This window comes from Cyanistes caeruleus, chromosome 9 (assembly GCF_971803275.1).
Source record: "Cyanistes caeruleus chromosome 9, bCyaCae1.hap1.1, whole genome shotgun sequence".
In the NCBI taxonomy this organism is placed as follows: Eukaryota; Metazoa; Chordata; class Aves; order Passeriformes; family Paridae; genus Cyanistes; species Cyanistes caeruleus.
In genome coordinates this window covers 2,754,686-2,768,668 of record NC_141709.1, presented here as the reverse complement: position 1 = coordinate 2,768,668, position 13,983 = coordinate 2,754,686, and the positions used below count along the sequence as shown (strand labels likewise).

General features: G+C 46.0%; 1 long non-coding RNA gene across 2 annotated transcripts; it reads right to left on the bottom strand.

Annotated features, from left to right (window-relative positions):
• Positions 1–732: 732 nt before the first annotated feature.
• LOC147651439 (uncharacterized) lies at positions 733–13,978 on the bottom strand. 2 transcript variants are annotated; one of them, XR_015273947.1, is made up of 4 exons: positions 11,711–13,978; positions 11,316–11,358; positions 8,819–9,000; positions 733–3,066 (listed from the first exon to the last, which is right to left on the bottom strand). It is a non-coding gene; the product is annotated as an uncharacterized LOC147651439 (long non-coding RNA). The 2 variants fall into 2 exon arrangements; XR_015273948.1 differs by lacking the exon at positions 733–3,066 and adding an exon at positions 6,320–6,717.
• Positions 13,979–13,983: the final 5 nt, after the last annotated feature.

Sequence of the window (13,983 nt, the reverse complement as noted above, 5' to 3'; positions counted from 1 at the left end):
AAGGAAGGAAGGAAGGAAGGAAGGAAGGAAGGAAGGAAGGAAGGAAGGAAGGAAGGAAGGAAGGAAGGAAGGAAGGAAGGAAGGAAGGAAGAGCTCTGGCAGATGCACACACACACAGAGCAGACAGAGGCTTGCAGAGGATGGCACTGCCTGAGTTGCTCTCATTAATTGCCGCGGGCTGGCTGCTGCCAGGACTCGCCAGCACCCGCTGCTGACCGCGGGCACAGGGGAAAAGGGACAGCAGAGAGAATCTCTTCTGTTTAGGGCCTCATGTGCCACGGCAGCGAGGAAAGGACTGCCTGGTCTTTGTTTGCTGGTGCCTGGCTGGGGTAGCTGTGCTAGAGGGCAGGAAGGGATTGCAGTGATAGTTCAGCTTTTCGTGGTGACTCCTCTCTTCCTTTGAACATAACAAAATCTCCAGGGACACCGAGGGATGGCTCGGGACTGGCCTGAGCCAGGGCTGCACGGCCCCAGAGCACCAGCACTGCGTAAAGCCCAGCCTCCCCCTCTCCTCCCCATTATCTGGGTCGTGCTGATACAGATCCGAAGGGCTGGCAGGGCTGTTTGAGGGGGTGGAAAGACACTCCAGCCATCACACCTCCCCTGGATGCTGTCAGGAAGCTGCTGGCAGAGCCGCCTGCAGTCCCTGACACTGCTGATCTGCTGCAGTGACAGACCCAAAACGGTGGGAACCACAGATCCAGCCAGAATCCTTCCCAAAGGGGCACCAACTCCTCACTCCACAGATTTTATTTCTCTAAAACATCGTATGCTTTGAAGTGTGTGATCCTCTGGAAGGAAGTGAGAGCTTTGAACCTCATGCCTTTTTTTTGAAAGCTCCCAGATCTCTTCCCCTCCTCTGCTCCAATGCTTTGCCACTCAGAGGGTCTGAGTCTCACCTGGGAGAGCTCAGTTTGGTCAGAAGGATTAAAATGAAAGTCAAGTCTGATGCTTGAGGTCTTCTACCCTCCCCAAAACCTTCAGTCACCTATTTTACTCCAAGGTTTTCCGCTGGTGTTTGCAGACACATGGGTCTCTAGCCACAGGGCTGCCGTTAGTAGAAATCAATGGGTGATGCATGGAATTACAAGTGCTGAATTTCCAAGTCAATACCCTCCTCAGCAGTTAACCTGGGAGCACACCAGGCCCCATCCCCATCTCTGGGTGCCTGTATGCAGTCACACACCTTCAAGACTCACCTAAAATGATGAACATTCCCACAGGAGAGGATAGGATAGGTCCTACCGAGCCAAAATCCAGTACCCTGCCTGCCTGCCCGCTCCACTGGCCTCAGGATGTTGGCACCCAGCTCCAGGAAGCCTCCCCCTCACAGGTCACCCCTGCCAGGAGCTGTCAGAACCTATTTCGAGTCCCAGCATTCCATCAGCCCCGCAGAAGGAAAGGTCTCGCTGTGGATCTGTAGCTATGGATGGATTCTCTGCCTGGAGCAGCACATCCAAAGCCCAAGGGATGATCACTTCAGAGCCCAGGTATCCCATCCTCATTCCCATCACAAGAGGAGTGGGAAGCTGAGGTTTGATGCCATGTCAAGATCACGATTGTTTCTCCATCCCAGAGAGATCCCAGTGGTGCTGGGGAGCTGGATCCCTTTAGGATGCTAAAATCAGAAGCAACATCACTACAGAGGGGGGGTGTGGGCATCTCTCTTGCAGCTCTCTGCATCTGTATTACTTAAATCACTAATAAAGCTGCCAGGAGTCTCTGAGGATGCACAGCTTTCCTACCCCCCAGGGCTGGGAGATTTCCAAGTGACATCCATTCTCTGTAGGGCTGTTTTTAATGCAGATACACTGCAGAGCCATCTGAGAGGGTGGGGAAGAACCATCTTTGGGGAAAGTAATCCCCACATCTGTGTCTTGTGGGGAGTGAGGAGCTCTCTGCTCTGTGCCCCAAGCCAAACTTCCAGTCTCCAGGAGGACAGACCCTCTGGCAGCCTTGTAGCCTGGGATCTGACTCTCCCAGGGGGGAAAAAATAAAAGGGCAATTGGATGATTTGCAGTGTGGTGTCCTGGACTTGCAAGGGGACATTGTCAGTGCCACTCTCTGTCACCACTCTGAAGGTGCCCCCCAGCTTTATAGGGGCAGGGACAGCCTCTCCCTGGGTGACCCAGGATTTCCAGCTGCATTTGAAAAAGCAGGTTTGTTTTGTATTGCATGCAAAAAGCCTAAACTTAGCGAGAGAGATGTTAATTTGTGAGGGGAAAATAGGCCATATTTATGTAACTGTGAAAAGCTGCAGCGAAGGCTACAGATCCAATGGGAGAGGAGCGTCTGCTCCCAGCTCAGAGCTTTGTGAGAGCTCCAGCAACTGCATATTCATCGCCCCACACCCCAAAGAACCAGCTTTGAGGCTTTCCAGGCTAAGAATAGAGGTCTTGTTGTGTTTGCTGCTCCACGGACCGGGTTTTGTCCGGGATTAGAGGCACCGGGGTGTGTGGAGCTGCAAATGGCAGCATCTCCTCCGGGCCCAGCAGGGATGGAGAGATGGAATAAAGGGTGAATTCATTCCCAGCCACACAGGATGGCATTAGTGCTGGCCCTCTGCTCACAGAGACGTCCCCCGTGGTGGATGGGGCACCCGCAAAACACGACTCCCTTGTGCACAAACAAAACCCAAGCGTTTTTCCAAGCGGGGCGGCTGGGACAGTGCCACCACTGAAATTAGCAGCTCGTCCTGGCTGTGAAGCCTGATGGCTTGGATCCACCTCGGGAAGGCCGGTCCCTGCAGGGGCAGACAGCTCCCCACAGGCCTGTGACATTTCTTTCCCCTTCCACTCACAGTCTCTGCCCTACTTAAACCAGGTTGGGAATCCAGCAATCGCCAGCCTTGGGAATGGAAACCCCGGAGGCAGTCGCTCCAGGGATTTCCAGACAGCCCTGCACTTCAGAGGTGTTTCAGCTCCAGAAATCATCATGTGGCAGTGCTGGCTCTGCTGGGAAACATCACGACACTGCTCCTTGTTTGGCATTGGATTTGTCACCCTGGGACTCTGGGAGAGCCCTTTAAAGGCTGAACTGGGCTCGCAAATGGCAGCAAAGTCATTCCTGTGGGGAAATCAAGAGAAAAAGGATTTGTGGAAGCTTCTCTGGCCTCTGGCTCCACTATTCCCTGAGCATGGGGGACATATTCCTGGACATTGATCCTAACGCAGCAAGGAATGAGACTTCCAGGCAGGATGGTGACCCTGGGCCTTGAGTACCTGTAGCCAAAGGCTGCACTGAACACAGGCACTGGCAGAATGACTCCTGTCCACCTGAAGTCCAGCCTGGGAAGTGAGGGAGACCACCACGTCACAGACAGAAGGCTATGACTGATATGAGGTGTTGTTTTCAAATAAATGGGGACAGAAATTGGTTTTTTGAAACATGCAAGGAAATGCTCTGCAAAACATGAATCCCCTGAGAGAAAGCACAGTCTCTGGAGAAGGTCTTTCTTGCTAAAACATCACATAATAGAGAAGTCTCTCGGGAAATGACTCCTGAGATAACCTGTCTCCTAAAATAAATGCCCCTGGGAGCAACAGTCTCGGCAAAACATTTCTGGGGGAGGAAAGAAAAAAGCATTCTAAAGCCTGCTATTGATTCTGTATTTACCCTCGCTGCTGCAGCAGCAGCAGCACACAGAGCTCAGAGGTGAGCCATCATCTTCCAGTGCTCCTTCCTAATCAGAACTGAGAAGGATCCAGCAGCGATCCTGCTGCTCCCTCATTTCCTCCCCGATCGCTCAAACCGACCCACTGCGAGCAGCAGCTCGGCAAAAACGTGTCCTGGAGTCGTCTGGCGGCTTTGTGGAGCACGACAACGGGGCCATCCCATCTGCTGCTGTTTGTTTAGCCCCTGCACTGCTAAACGAACATGTGGGAACACTGCTGAGCCTCTGCTCAAAGAGCAGGGATGTGTGTGTGTCTCTCTCCCCCCTGCAGAAGTCCCCAGCAGCATTTGGCAAAGAAGGAGAGGCCAAGAACCAAGTGATGCTGTCCCCTGCCCAGCCTGCTGTAATTAGCGGCTCTCGTGATGCTGGACACCATCCAGACACTCGGCCAAACGCAGTCCAGACACTTTGACCCTGAGAATTGGCTCCCATGCCTGGAAAACCACATGCCAGCTCCGACTAAGCACCTGCAGGTTAATTTATCTTTCACATTTCCATCAGCACAGCCCAGAAAAACCCAGAGCCACGCTGGCAGGCAGCAGAATTTCCCTTATAAATAGCCATGAGTTGAGAAAGGTCTGAAAACTCTCCAGGAAATACTCATGGAGGCAGAAGACAGCGAATGAGCACTGTTGAGGATCTGCTGTAGGGAGCACTGGGGACCAACCCTTCTGCTCCTGGCAGTGCCACAGAGCTGAGAAAGATTCTTTGGATGTCTTTAAGAGAGGAAGGCAGAAGCATTCTAAAGCCTGGTTCAGCAGCTTGTTAAAAATTACCTGTCCTTGCTGTGGTTTAAAGCCATAAATCTGTATTTATTGCCCATATTCTGCATATCCTGCAATCCCCTTATACATGACCAAATATGTGCAAACAAGGTGAGCCCCAGAGAAGGGGTTATATTTCAGGATGTTCTGTCACCTGCCTTTAGCAGCAGGCAAATGAGATGGTCCTGAGAGCCCACAGCTGTGTGGACAAGAGGAGTTGGTCCAGATCCATTCTGAGCTCAGACTGACTGCAAAGACAGTGTGGATGCAATTCCCAGGAGTTCTGTGGATTTCAGGCAGCACCCACAGAATACAACAAGGTACTGTGTGAATAACATCTCCTAAAAATCCAGTATTGGGGACATGGTCATCCTCTAGAACTGTAGGGTCAAAATTAAGAGAAATAGGCAATGAGATTGAGAAAAAAAATATAATAGACTTCCACAACTACCTGGGTATGAGCATCTCTCTCTGTCTTGGAAAACATGGACACCTGCTGAAGAATCTGGAGTGGTCACAGAGTGCCACAGCACGCTGGCATAGCAGGTCACCTCTGCATGGCCCAGGGCAGCACCCAAAAAAGAACCCCATTCATTCACCCCCATCAGCCCCTGCCTTCCCTGCTGGCAGGAGGAAGCAGATTTTGTGTGTCAGACAGGCCCATTCAGCACCCAGCTCACGAGGCAGCAGTGAACAGCTCTGCTCTGGCCCAGCACGGACCAGGATGAGGGCAGCAAGGAGGGTCTCCTCAGGAGCCCCAAAATTGGGTATTCTGGGTGAGAGCAGCAGCAGCAGGCAGCAGTGTGTGTTTTGCTGTCTGCAGGACAGTTTACACCCAGCGTGGTGTTTGCCTTTGCACAATGGGCCCAGCTTGTTGACTCATGTTCAGCTTGTGACCCAGCATCAGCAGCAGCAGCTTCTGCTGGCACAACAGCCGCTGTCTGCTGCTGACTGCAGGGCTGCTGCCTCCAAATCCAGCATCTCACACTCACTGCCTGCTTTTCCCAGCTTTTCCATGACCATTTCTCAATTTATCAAGGCTTGAAACCTCCCCCACTAGCCTACAAATTTGTACTACAAAGTTTGTCAGCAAATACACTAATTTTCTATATGTTTCTATATTTTCACCATCCCAGACTGAATTAAATGACCTGGAAATACCCATTAATTTACCTTATAGCAGCCTTCCAGTACCTAAAAGGGGCTTATGAGAAAGCAGGAGAGGGACTTTTCACACCAGCTTGTAGTGACAGCACAAGGGAGAATGGCTTTAAAATGAAGGAATATCGATATTAAGAAGAATAAGATAGATTTAGATTAGATATTAAGAAGAAATCCTTCCCAGGGAGGATGGTGAAGGTTGCCCCATCCCTGAAAGTGTTCAAGGCCAGGTTGGATGGGGCCCTGTAGAACCTGTTCTAATGGAAGGTGTCCCTGCCTTCCAAGGACCTCTGTCCCAAGAGGGATTGGAATGAGATGATCTTTAATTCCAAACCATTCCACAATTCCATGATCATCCAAACATTTTGCACCCAGTTTCATCCTGAGTCTGGCACAGTATGACCATGCCCAAAAGAGTTGGTAACTGTCACATAATGTCTCTCCCCTAGCAATGAGAACTTTTAATCTTGTCAGAGGATGGTGTTACTCTGGTTTCAGATGACACTTCCCCAAATAACCACATGGTTTTACCTGTCCAGCACATTCCAGACCTGTTCATTTTTTCCAGGTCTTTTTTCCTCCTGTAAGTGAAAATTAAACTGATCTGTAATTACCCAGGTCCCCTTTCTTCCTATTAGAGACAGGCACTGAGTTTTACAGCAGTCAGGTTCTTCACCTATGCACCCAAATTTATCAGAAAACACCACAAATTAGTCTGAAATCACTTCAAAGCTCTTTATTGAAATTCCTGCCACCCAAGCAGCTTGAGACCGCCTGATTTCCCAAGAGCCCTCTTGAATGTAATTTTCCCCCCTCTATTCTAGGCAAAGCCCTCACTATTTGTCATTATCACCAGCAGTGCTACTCAGCACTTCTTTCTCTTGAACTTTCTAACAATGACAACTATGAAAAATAACCATTTTGGCCTTCCTGACATTTTTTGATAGGTCTTTCTGTCCCCATGATTATCCCACATGGACATTAGCAGCCTGAGGAGGACCAAGGGAAATGCTGACCTTGTTTGTTGTGATTACCAGGACCACTGAAAAGAAGGGTTGTCACAGTTAGAACGAGTATTTCTCACATTAATGGATCATGATGAAGCAAAACGGATTTTTCCTGCAGGTTTAGAGAATAAACCAAGCCCAGGGTTACAAAGAGAGAAGTGTTTTTATTCACTGAGTAGCAGCACCTTAGGTCAGTGTCACAAAAAGCTTATTCCCAACAGTCCAACACTCCATCTATCATGAAATGTTATATAGCAAATTTATCACTCCAGCCCCAGGGAGGGGAAAAAAAACTCCAAAAAACCTTCAGCAGTTCAAAAGCGAAGCCCAGTGAAATGCAAGAGTTGCCAAAGAGGCCATAATACAAATTCAGCTCAATTAGAAACATGCCAGAAATGTTTTTACAGCATTAGGTTCAAGCCTTGATTGCTGAGACCAAAGTGGTGCTCACCCCCCTGAGCACCTCAATCCTCTTTTATGATGGACACAGCCTCCAGCAGAATTCTCATCCTCAATTTTCCCTATCCTACTGGTATACTTAATAAATAAATGAGCACCATATATCCATTTCTACGTTAAATGACATTTCCTGATTATGGATTTGTTAAAATGCCTACATTTTTCTTTAATTGCACATTATATGATGCCTTTTCTTCACTATAGTATCACATAATTTATATATCTACACACAATTTGTACCTCCAGCTTTTAGTTCCCACTACTGTGAAAGGCTAAGGAATAAAGCAGCAACCTCTTTTATGATTTCAAAAGGAACAGTAGCCCCCAGGAATGCACACAAAAATCTTCTGTGTCACTGGCTATTTAAAGAACAGCTTCAGTATTTCCTACTGTTGCATAATAGATTCTGATTATTTTGACACTTTTCAGTATTTTTAAATCTTTTTAAGCAGGAGCCATGGGGAGGCAGCACGAATTAGCTGCACCTTATTTTATTTCTGTCAGCTAATTTCTGTATCCTCCAAAGCTCAGTTTTTTGGTCCTGTTCCTCACCAGAACTGCAGCAGCTGCTTTAGGAGGCCGTGCAGTGTTCTGGGTCCAAAATCTGGTTCTGGTTGAAATAATGAAGGGCTGCTCATCAGGCACCCCTCAGATGCTTTGATGGGTGCTGCCAAGGAAGCAGCAAGGAGCAGAAAAAAAAAAGGATGGAAATGACCTTGATGTGAATTTAAAATATCTGCAGGCTGCCAACTTCTACAGGAGGTTTTTCAGGTAGCATTAACAAAATGATAAACTCACAGAAATTGCCTTTTAGAAAGCATCATTCCAGCTGAACATTCCTGACTACAAAGTACCTCTCTGCACATTAATTCAGTCAGCACAGTGATTTAACTGGTGAGTCTACATTTAATAGGTGTTTATATTCATTAATATTTATCTCATCTTCCACAAATGAAATTAGTAACAGCATGCCAGAGATTTTCTCCACATGGCTCCTGCAAATGCATTAAACCCAGCTATCTCCAGAGGCAACTATGGGCAGAGCTTGGCCCTGTGTGTTTCTGTGGCAGCTGTGCTAAAATTATGTTCCTCTCATTAAAAGAATCCTTTTTTGCTGGATCTGGCTTTAGTTATACAATATTAACAGTGAAAATAGGAGCTGAGAATTCATGGCTTTATATGCTTTCAGTTTAAATTCTATTTGGAGAATTCTCTGGATTTTTACATCTTAAACATCCAGATCAAGCTCTCACCTTCCATAATTGCATTTTTAATCTTTTACTATGAATATGACAGTATTAAATAACACTTTTATTCAAATTCTTTCCTTGAAAAGAAGCATGTGAGGTTAGAGATGAGTGAGCTTCCTATGTGAGCTTTAAAATACACAAAGCATGGAATGGTTTGTGTTGGGAGGGATCTTAAACATCTCATTCCACCCCCCTGCTGTGGGCAGGACAACTTCCACTATCCCAAGCTGCTCCAAGCCACATCCAACCCAGCCTTGGACACTTCCAGGGATCCAGGGGCAGCCACAGCTTCTCTGGGCAACCTGTGCCAGGGCCTCCTCACAGGAATAAAAGTACTGGAAAGTCAGAATGAGATCTCTTCCCCAGGCTATTCCTGGGATGTTCCCTCTGGGACAATACCCCGTGGCACCTTGAGCTGCTCAGCCTGTCATCCACCCACATCTCCTCATGGTTCTCTGCTAGGTTTGTACAAAGCTGCGAAAAAAAGGGCAATGCCATAGTTACCAGGGGCTGTGGCATCCTCAAGAGAACTCCCAGCTCTGGGCAGTGCTTGGATCTGGACACTGTTGTTTTGCCACTTGGAGTGAAGTGATGCTGTGTGAAACTGTCACTCAGTCCTTCTCCTTCTCCTTCACCCTCCTCAGAGCCCTGCTGCTGTAATTGCTGTCAAATCAGTTCTGTTCATGCTGCAGGAAAAAAAAAAATCTATTGAAGGCTTTTCTTTTCCAGAAGCACCCTGGATGTCTTTTTCTTTTACATACAAATAAAAATAATGGCAAGGAAAATTGAACAAATGACAAACAAGGAGCCTGCATTTCAAGGGACACCATCAAGGAGCTGAGGACTTCAACTACAATTCCCTTCAAATTGCTCAAGTAAACAAGTAAAATTCTCAGGACTGAGAGTGTTTTAAATCTATTGCTCTCCAAGTAGAGGGTAATATTAAAAAGTCCAAGAGTATACTGTGATTGCTGTTCCAGAGAAAACTGCCACCAAACAGGCCCCTTGTACCAGCTGTCCTCAGACATGTTTTTATACTGTTCACTTTGCCACTTGGGAAAGTAGAAAGTGTTATCTGAATTTGTTTCTTGATTTTTCAGGTAGATTGGGATCTTTTTGAGCAGTTAATAATTTTATTTTTTTTAATAGATATGTAAATATGTGATTTAATACTAATTTCTGCACCAAATAAAGTACCTAGTCACTGGAACTGAAGGTTGGTAAATACTAACAGCAAGATGTTGGGGGATAAAATCACCTAAAGAACTAACAAGAGCATTCAGCTTTGGCCATCCAGCTGTCCATGGATGTATGGAAAGTCACTGAACAGAAGACATGCAGGGATTTCCCCAGGAAAGTAGGTGATATTGCCTAAAACTGTACAGCTTAAAATAGATATGAATGGGAAAAAAAAAAAAAGGGATATTAATTCATGAAGTTATAAGCAGAACAGAAAACACATAAGAAATTTGAATATCATTACTTCTATAAGCTACATGGGAAAGCGCCTTGTGCAATGATCAGGTGAGAGGTTTAAATTAAGCATGAGGAAGTAGTTTTTAGAATAACACATAATTTAACAGAACTCAAGGCTATAAAAATACAGAAGGGAGTCGACAAGAAAGAGGGGGAGGTACTTTTTGCAAGGGCATGTAGTGACAGGACAAGGGGATAGAAGTTTAAAGTGAGAGAGGAGGTTTAGATGGGATATTGGGAAGAAATTTTTCCCTGTGAGGGTGGGAAGCACTGGCACAGGTTGTCCAGAGAAGCTGTAGATGATCCTGGATGTCTGGAAGTGTTCAAGGCCAGGCTGGATGGGGTTTGGAGCAACCTGGGATAGTAGAAGGTGTCCCAGGGTGGAATTAGAGGGTGTTTAAGACCCCTCCCAACCCAAACCATTCTTGGATTCTATAAGATACAAATATGGTTCAAATATAACCAAATTAATGGGGGAACCATCCACAGTGCTTCTCTTCAGCTCTGCAGAGAACACCAAGACTATCAAAATGTAACAAGCAAGCTGATGTCTTATTAGAGAAAAATGTGACCAATCCTTCTGAACATAGCTGTCACAGAGCTCTGCTCGCTGTAGAACTGTGCCTGGCACAGCTGGTGACTGTATGTAATCATCATTTTTTAATTACAGAAAACAATGCTTCCAAAGGAACACAACAAACTAGAGCACAAGGCTGGAATCAGAGCCCAAACATCTAGAGGTGAAGTCATGTGAAGCTGACACGGGGGATTTCCATCTGGCACTCTTTTGGTTGTCTCTGCCTCTTCTGCTGCTGTGAGCGCAGGGGCTCAAGAACACACCAAGAATGCTCCAAGCACACCCCAGTGCAAGCAAAGACATAACTGGGGGGGGGGGAATATAAATCCATATATCTGAGAGCATAAATTCTCTTTATCCACCTCCTTTTACCAACAGAGATTCATTTTCTGGAGCATCACTGCTCCATTCCTCACAGTGGGAGGGGTGCTGGTGGAATCCAGAGCAGCAGAGTCATTCCTGGGATTGGGAATGTACAAAGCCCCACCTCCTACCCACAACCAGGATAAAATAGTAGGTACAAATCCAGCTGCAAACAGCTGAAACCATTCTTGGAATATTTCAGCTGACTTGTTACAGATGATAATATTTTCTGTCTGCAGCAAAATTGGGAATTAATCAGCACTCTGAACCTCTGGGTATCTGCAGCATGGGATTACACAAAGCTGCTGTGATACATTGCAATTTAGTAAATTATATTGTAATTTAGCTAATCTCAAGAGAGATGCCAGCACAATGCAGGATTAAACTCCATCCTAAATTTTGGGAACACTTTCTGTCTTTGTGGCACTTTATACAAAACCCTTCCAGCTAAATTCACCCAAACCACCTGGGATGGCTGAAATCAAAGGCTGCAGTTTCTCCCCTTGGTCCAACATGAAATATTCTGGATAGGCTTGGAAACTTTTAAGAGAAAAAAAAAAAAACCCAACTAAAATAACAATTCACATTTTGGCTGCTGAGAATCCCACCAGCATGCTACATTCCTGTTCTGGAGGGAGGAAAAATACACTGAAACATACCAGAAATTGATCTCTGCTTCCACAAAGGGGGACTATAAATTTATTAGAGGGTTGTACTGGTCAAATCTGTTGAAACATACACAGAGTAGGTTTTTCTAGTCCTTCATTTTACCAGTGTTTTGTTCAGATACAACAGAAAAAAATCAGTAAGGGGTGGGGTCAAAGGGTGCAGAGGCCTCACATCCAACCCTGGCTCCTGCTAGAGCACCCCCTGTACAATCCTACTGCCCACCCTGATCTTCACATCCCATCTGTGCCAGCCATGAAGTTCTCTGGAGGGGAGAGGATCATGTCAGGGAACATTCAACCTCATAATCTTACCTAAAGAATAATTCCTAACAGAGGAGCCCAGGATTTGGCATCTTGTAGCACAGCTGAGCATCTCTCCACAGGTTTGTCTGATCCAGGGAAAATAATGAAGAGCAGAAGCAACAAGGGGTCTGTGAATGTTTGCAGCCTGGATTATTAGCAGGAGGTGTTTTTGATGAACACTGTGCTGGAGTAATGGCTTTCACTCTTCTCTGGATCACAGGCCAGCATCTTTTCTCCAGCAAGCAGGAGACACTGGTCTGAAATACGACCAGCCCTGATTTCCATGGATTTCTTTGTAATGCCTGTCTACTCTTGCTCCTACCAAAATATGCAGCTAAATGTGCCAAGCAGATTGTGGTTTTGGGGATTTTCTGTAGATTTGGCTTCCACAAACCCAAGAAAATCTTACACAATGTTCTATAAAACAACAACAACAACAATTAGTAACTTCTCTGTGGCAACATTCACACAACCCTGACAAACTCACACTTGTCCTGGAAGCCACCCTCATTCACCAATCCAATCACAAACGGCTTGCCTGGATTTGGGACACACCTTTTCATATTTAACCTAATTGTGGCAGGACAGCAGCAGCCCAGACAAGGTGTTTCGTTGCATTTTTTATTTCTGGTGAGTCCCTCATCTAGTGGGGTAAACAACCAGCACCCAAAGCTGCTTGCACAAGAGGGATGTGCGTGGCTGGGAGACAGCTCGCTCACATGTTTTAACAAGTGCTCTCAAAAAGAATGTTCCAGGCAGGGTTACATTTCTGCCTAAGCCTCCCAGAGCATCAGCTTCCCCTTGAACACTTGATAATCCCAATTTGGGACTCATCAGAGGTAAACAGCATTTGCCTTTGCAAGCAGGTACTAAGCAAGTGATACACTACTCCTGATTTCACAATTAAAAAGCAAAGTTCAGCACATTTTGTTTACAGTTACTATAAATAATAGCCTGGGGGAGTGAAGAACTTTTGGGAGTAACTTATTTCCTATGTTCCATGACCTCAAACAAGCCTATGACATCTCTGCTTTGGGAACAAAGATGATCCTCAAGCAAATTCCATGCAAATCTTAATCACACTACCAGTAAAGAAACTAAATCAGAAAATCCAGCATCTTCTAAACCAGCAGCCTGAATAGAACACATAGCCTGCAGTGGCTGTATTTTGTATTACCACTGACAAGTCAGGGAACAAAAATATCTGGTATAACTGCCCTAGGGTAGCTCTCCTCCCTGCAAAAACAACAACAAAAATTAAATAATTGTATTTCAAATCACAGAATGTCCTCAGTTGGACGGGATCCATGAAGATCATGAAGTTTATCATGGATTTGCTGAGGGATGTGTTTTTCAGGTCAGCCTCTCTCTAAAAACTGATCCTTATTCCATCACTGACAGCTTCTACTCAGAGAAAGAAAAAAAAATGGTTAACTACAGATGAATTGATTTCAAGAAGGAATGAATAGCCCATATGAAATAAAAATGAAGGAATTCAGTGTTTGGCTAAAATGAATGTGAATACAAATCCAGGATTGTTCTGTTTTGTTTTAAATAATATTTAACCAGCTCTGGGACTGAAAATAATAATCATGCCAGAAGCAAAGAAAGTGTTTTTCTTTTACACATGTAACTCCACCATTTTATAATCTGCAAAGCAGCAGAGCAAGTCAGCTCTAGTGTCACTTTCTACAGATGGTAATCAAAAAACCCCAAAAACCACCCTTAGGAGAAGAGCTGCCTGCATTACTGACTCAGATCAGCAGGACAGTTCACTATTTAAAGAACAACTGTGAACACCAAAATGCAGTGTTACCCTGTGATGTGGAGACTGAAAGAGTGGCTAACCCTTGGGGCAGACCAGGATCTGACAATTGGCAGAAGGCTGGAGCTCAGACAAGAGCTGCAGTCTTCCTTCTGTCCTCCAACACTTCCTCTGGCACGTGTCTCCTGCTGTCCTTCCCAGCTGGGACACAGGAGCTCTCCCTTTTCTTCCTTTGCACCATCTTCTCACCTTCATCAAGGAAACTCTTTTCCTCAGTTTCTTCACCTCCACCTCTCCTCAGAGCACTCACCCCTGCACTGTGGATGTTCTGGTGTGGGATAGGGAGGAACAGTTCCCTGGGAAGAACTTGCTGCAGCCTCACTCAGCACTGCAGCAGCAGGTTTGCAGGAACTGGCAGAGCTCACAGAAGACTGGGAACTGTGCTGTGCTCCCACGGATTTCTTGGTGTCTCTTGGAGGGAGCAGGGGTCACAAAGTCAAACTGGCAGCTTGCTGTT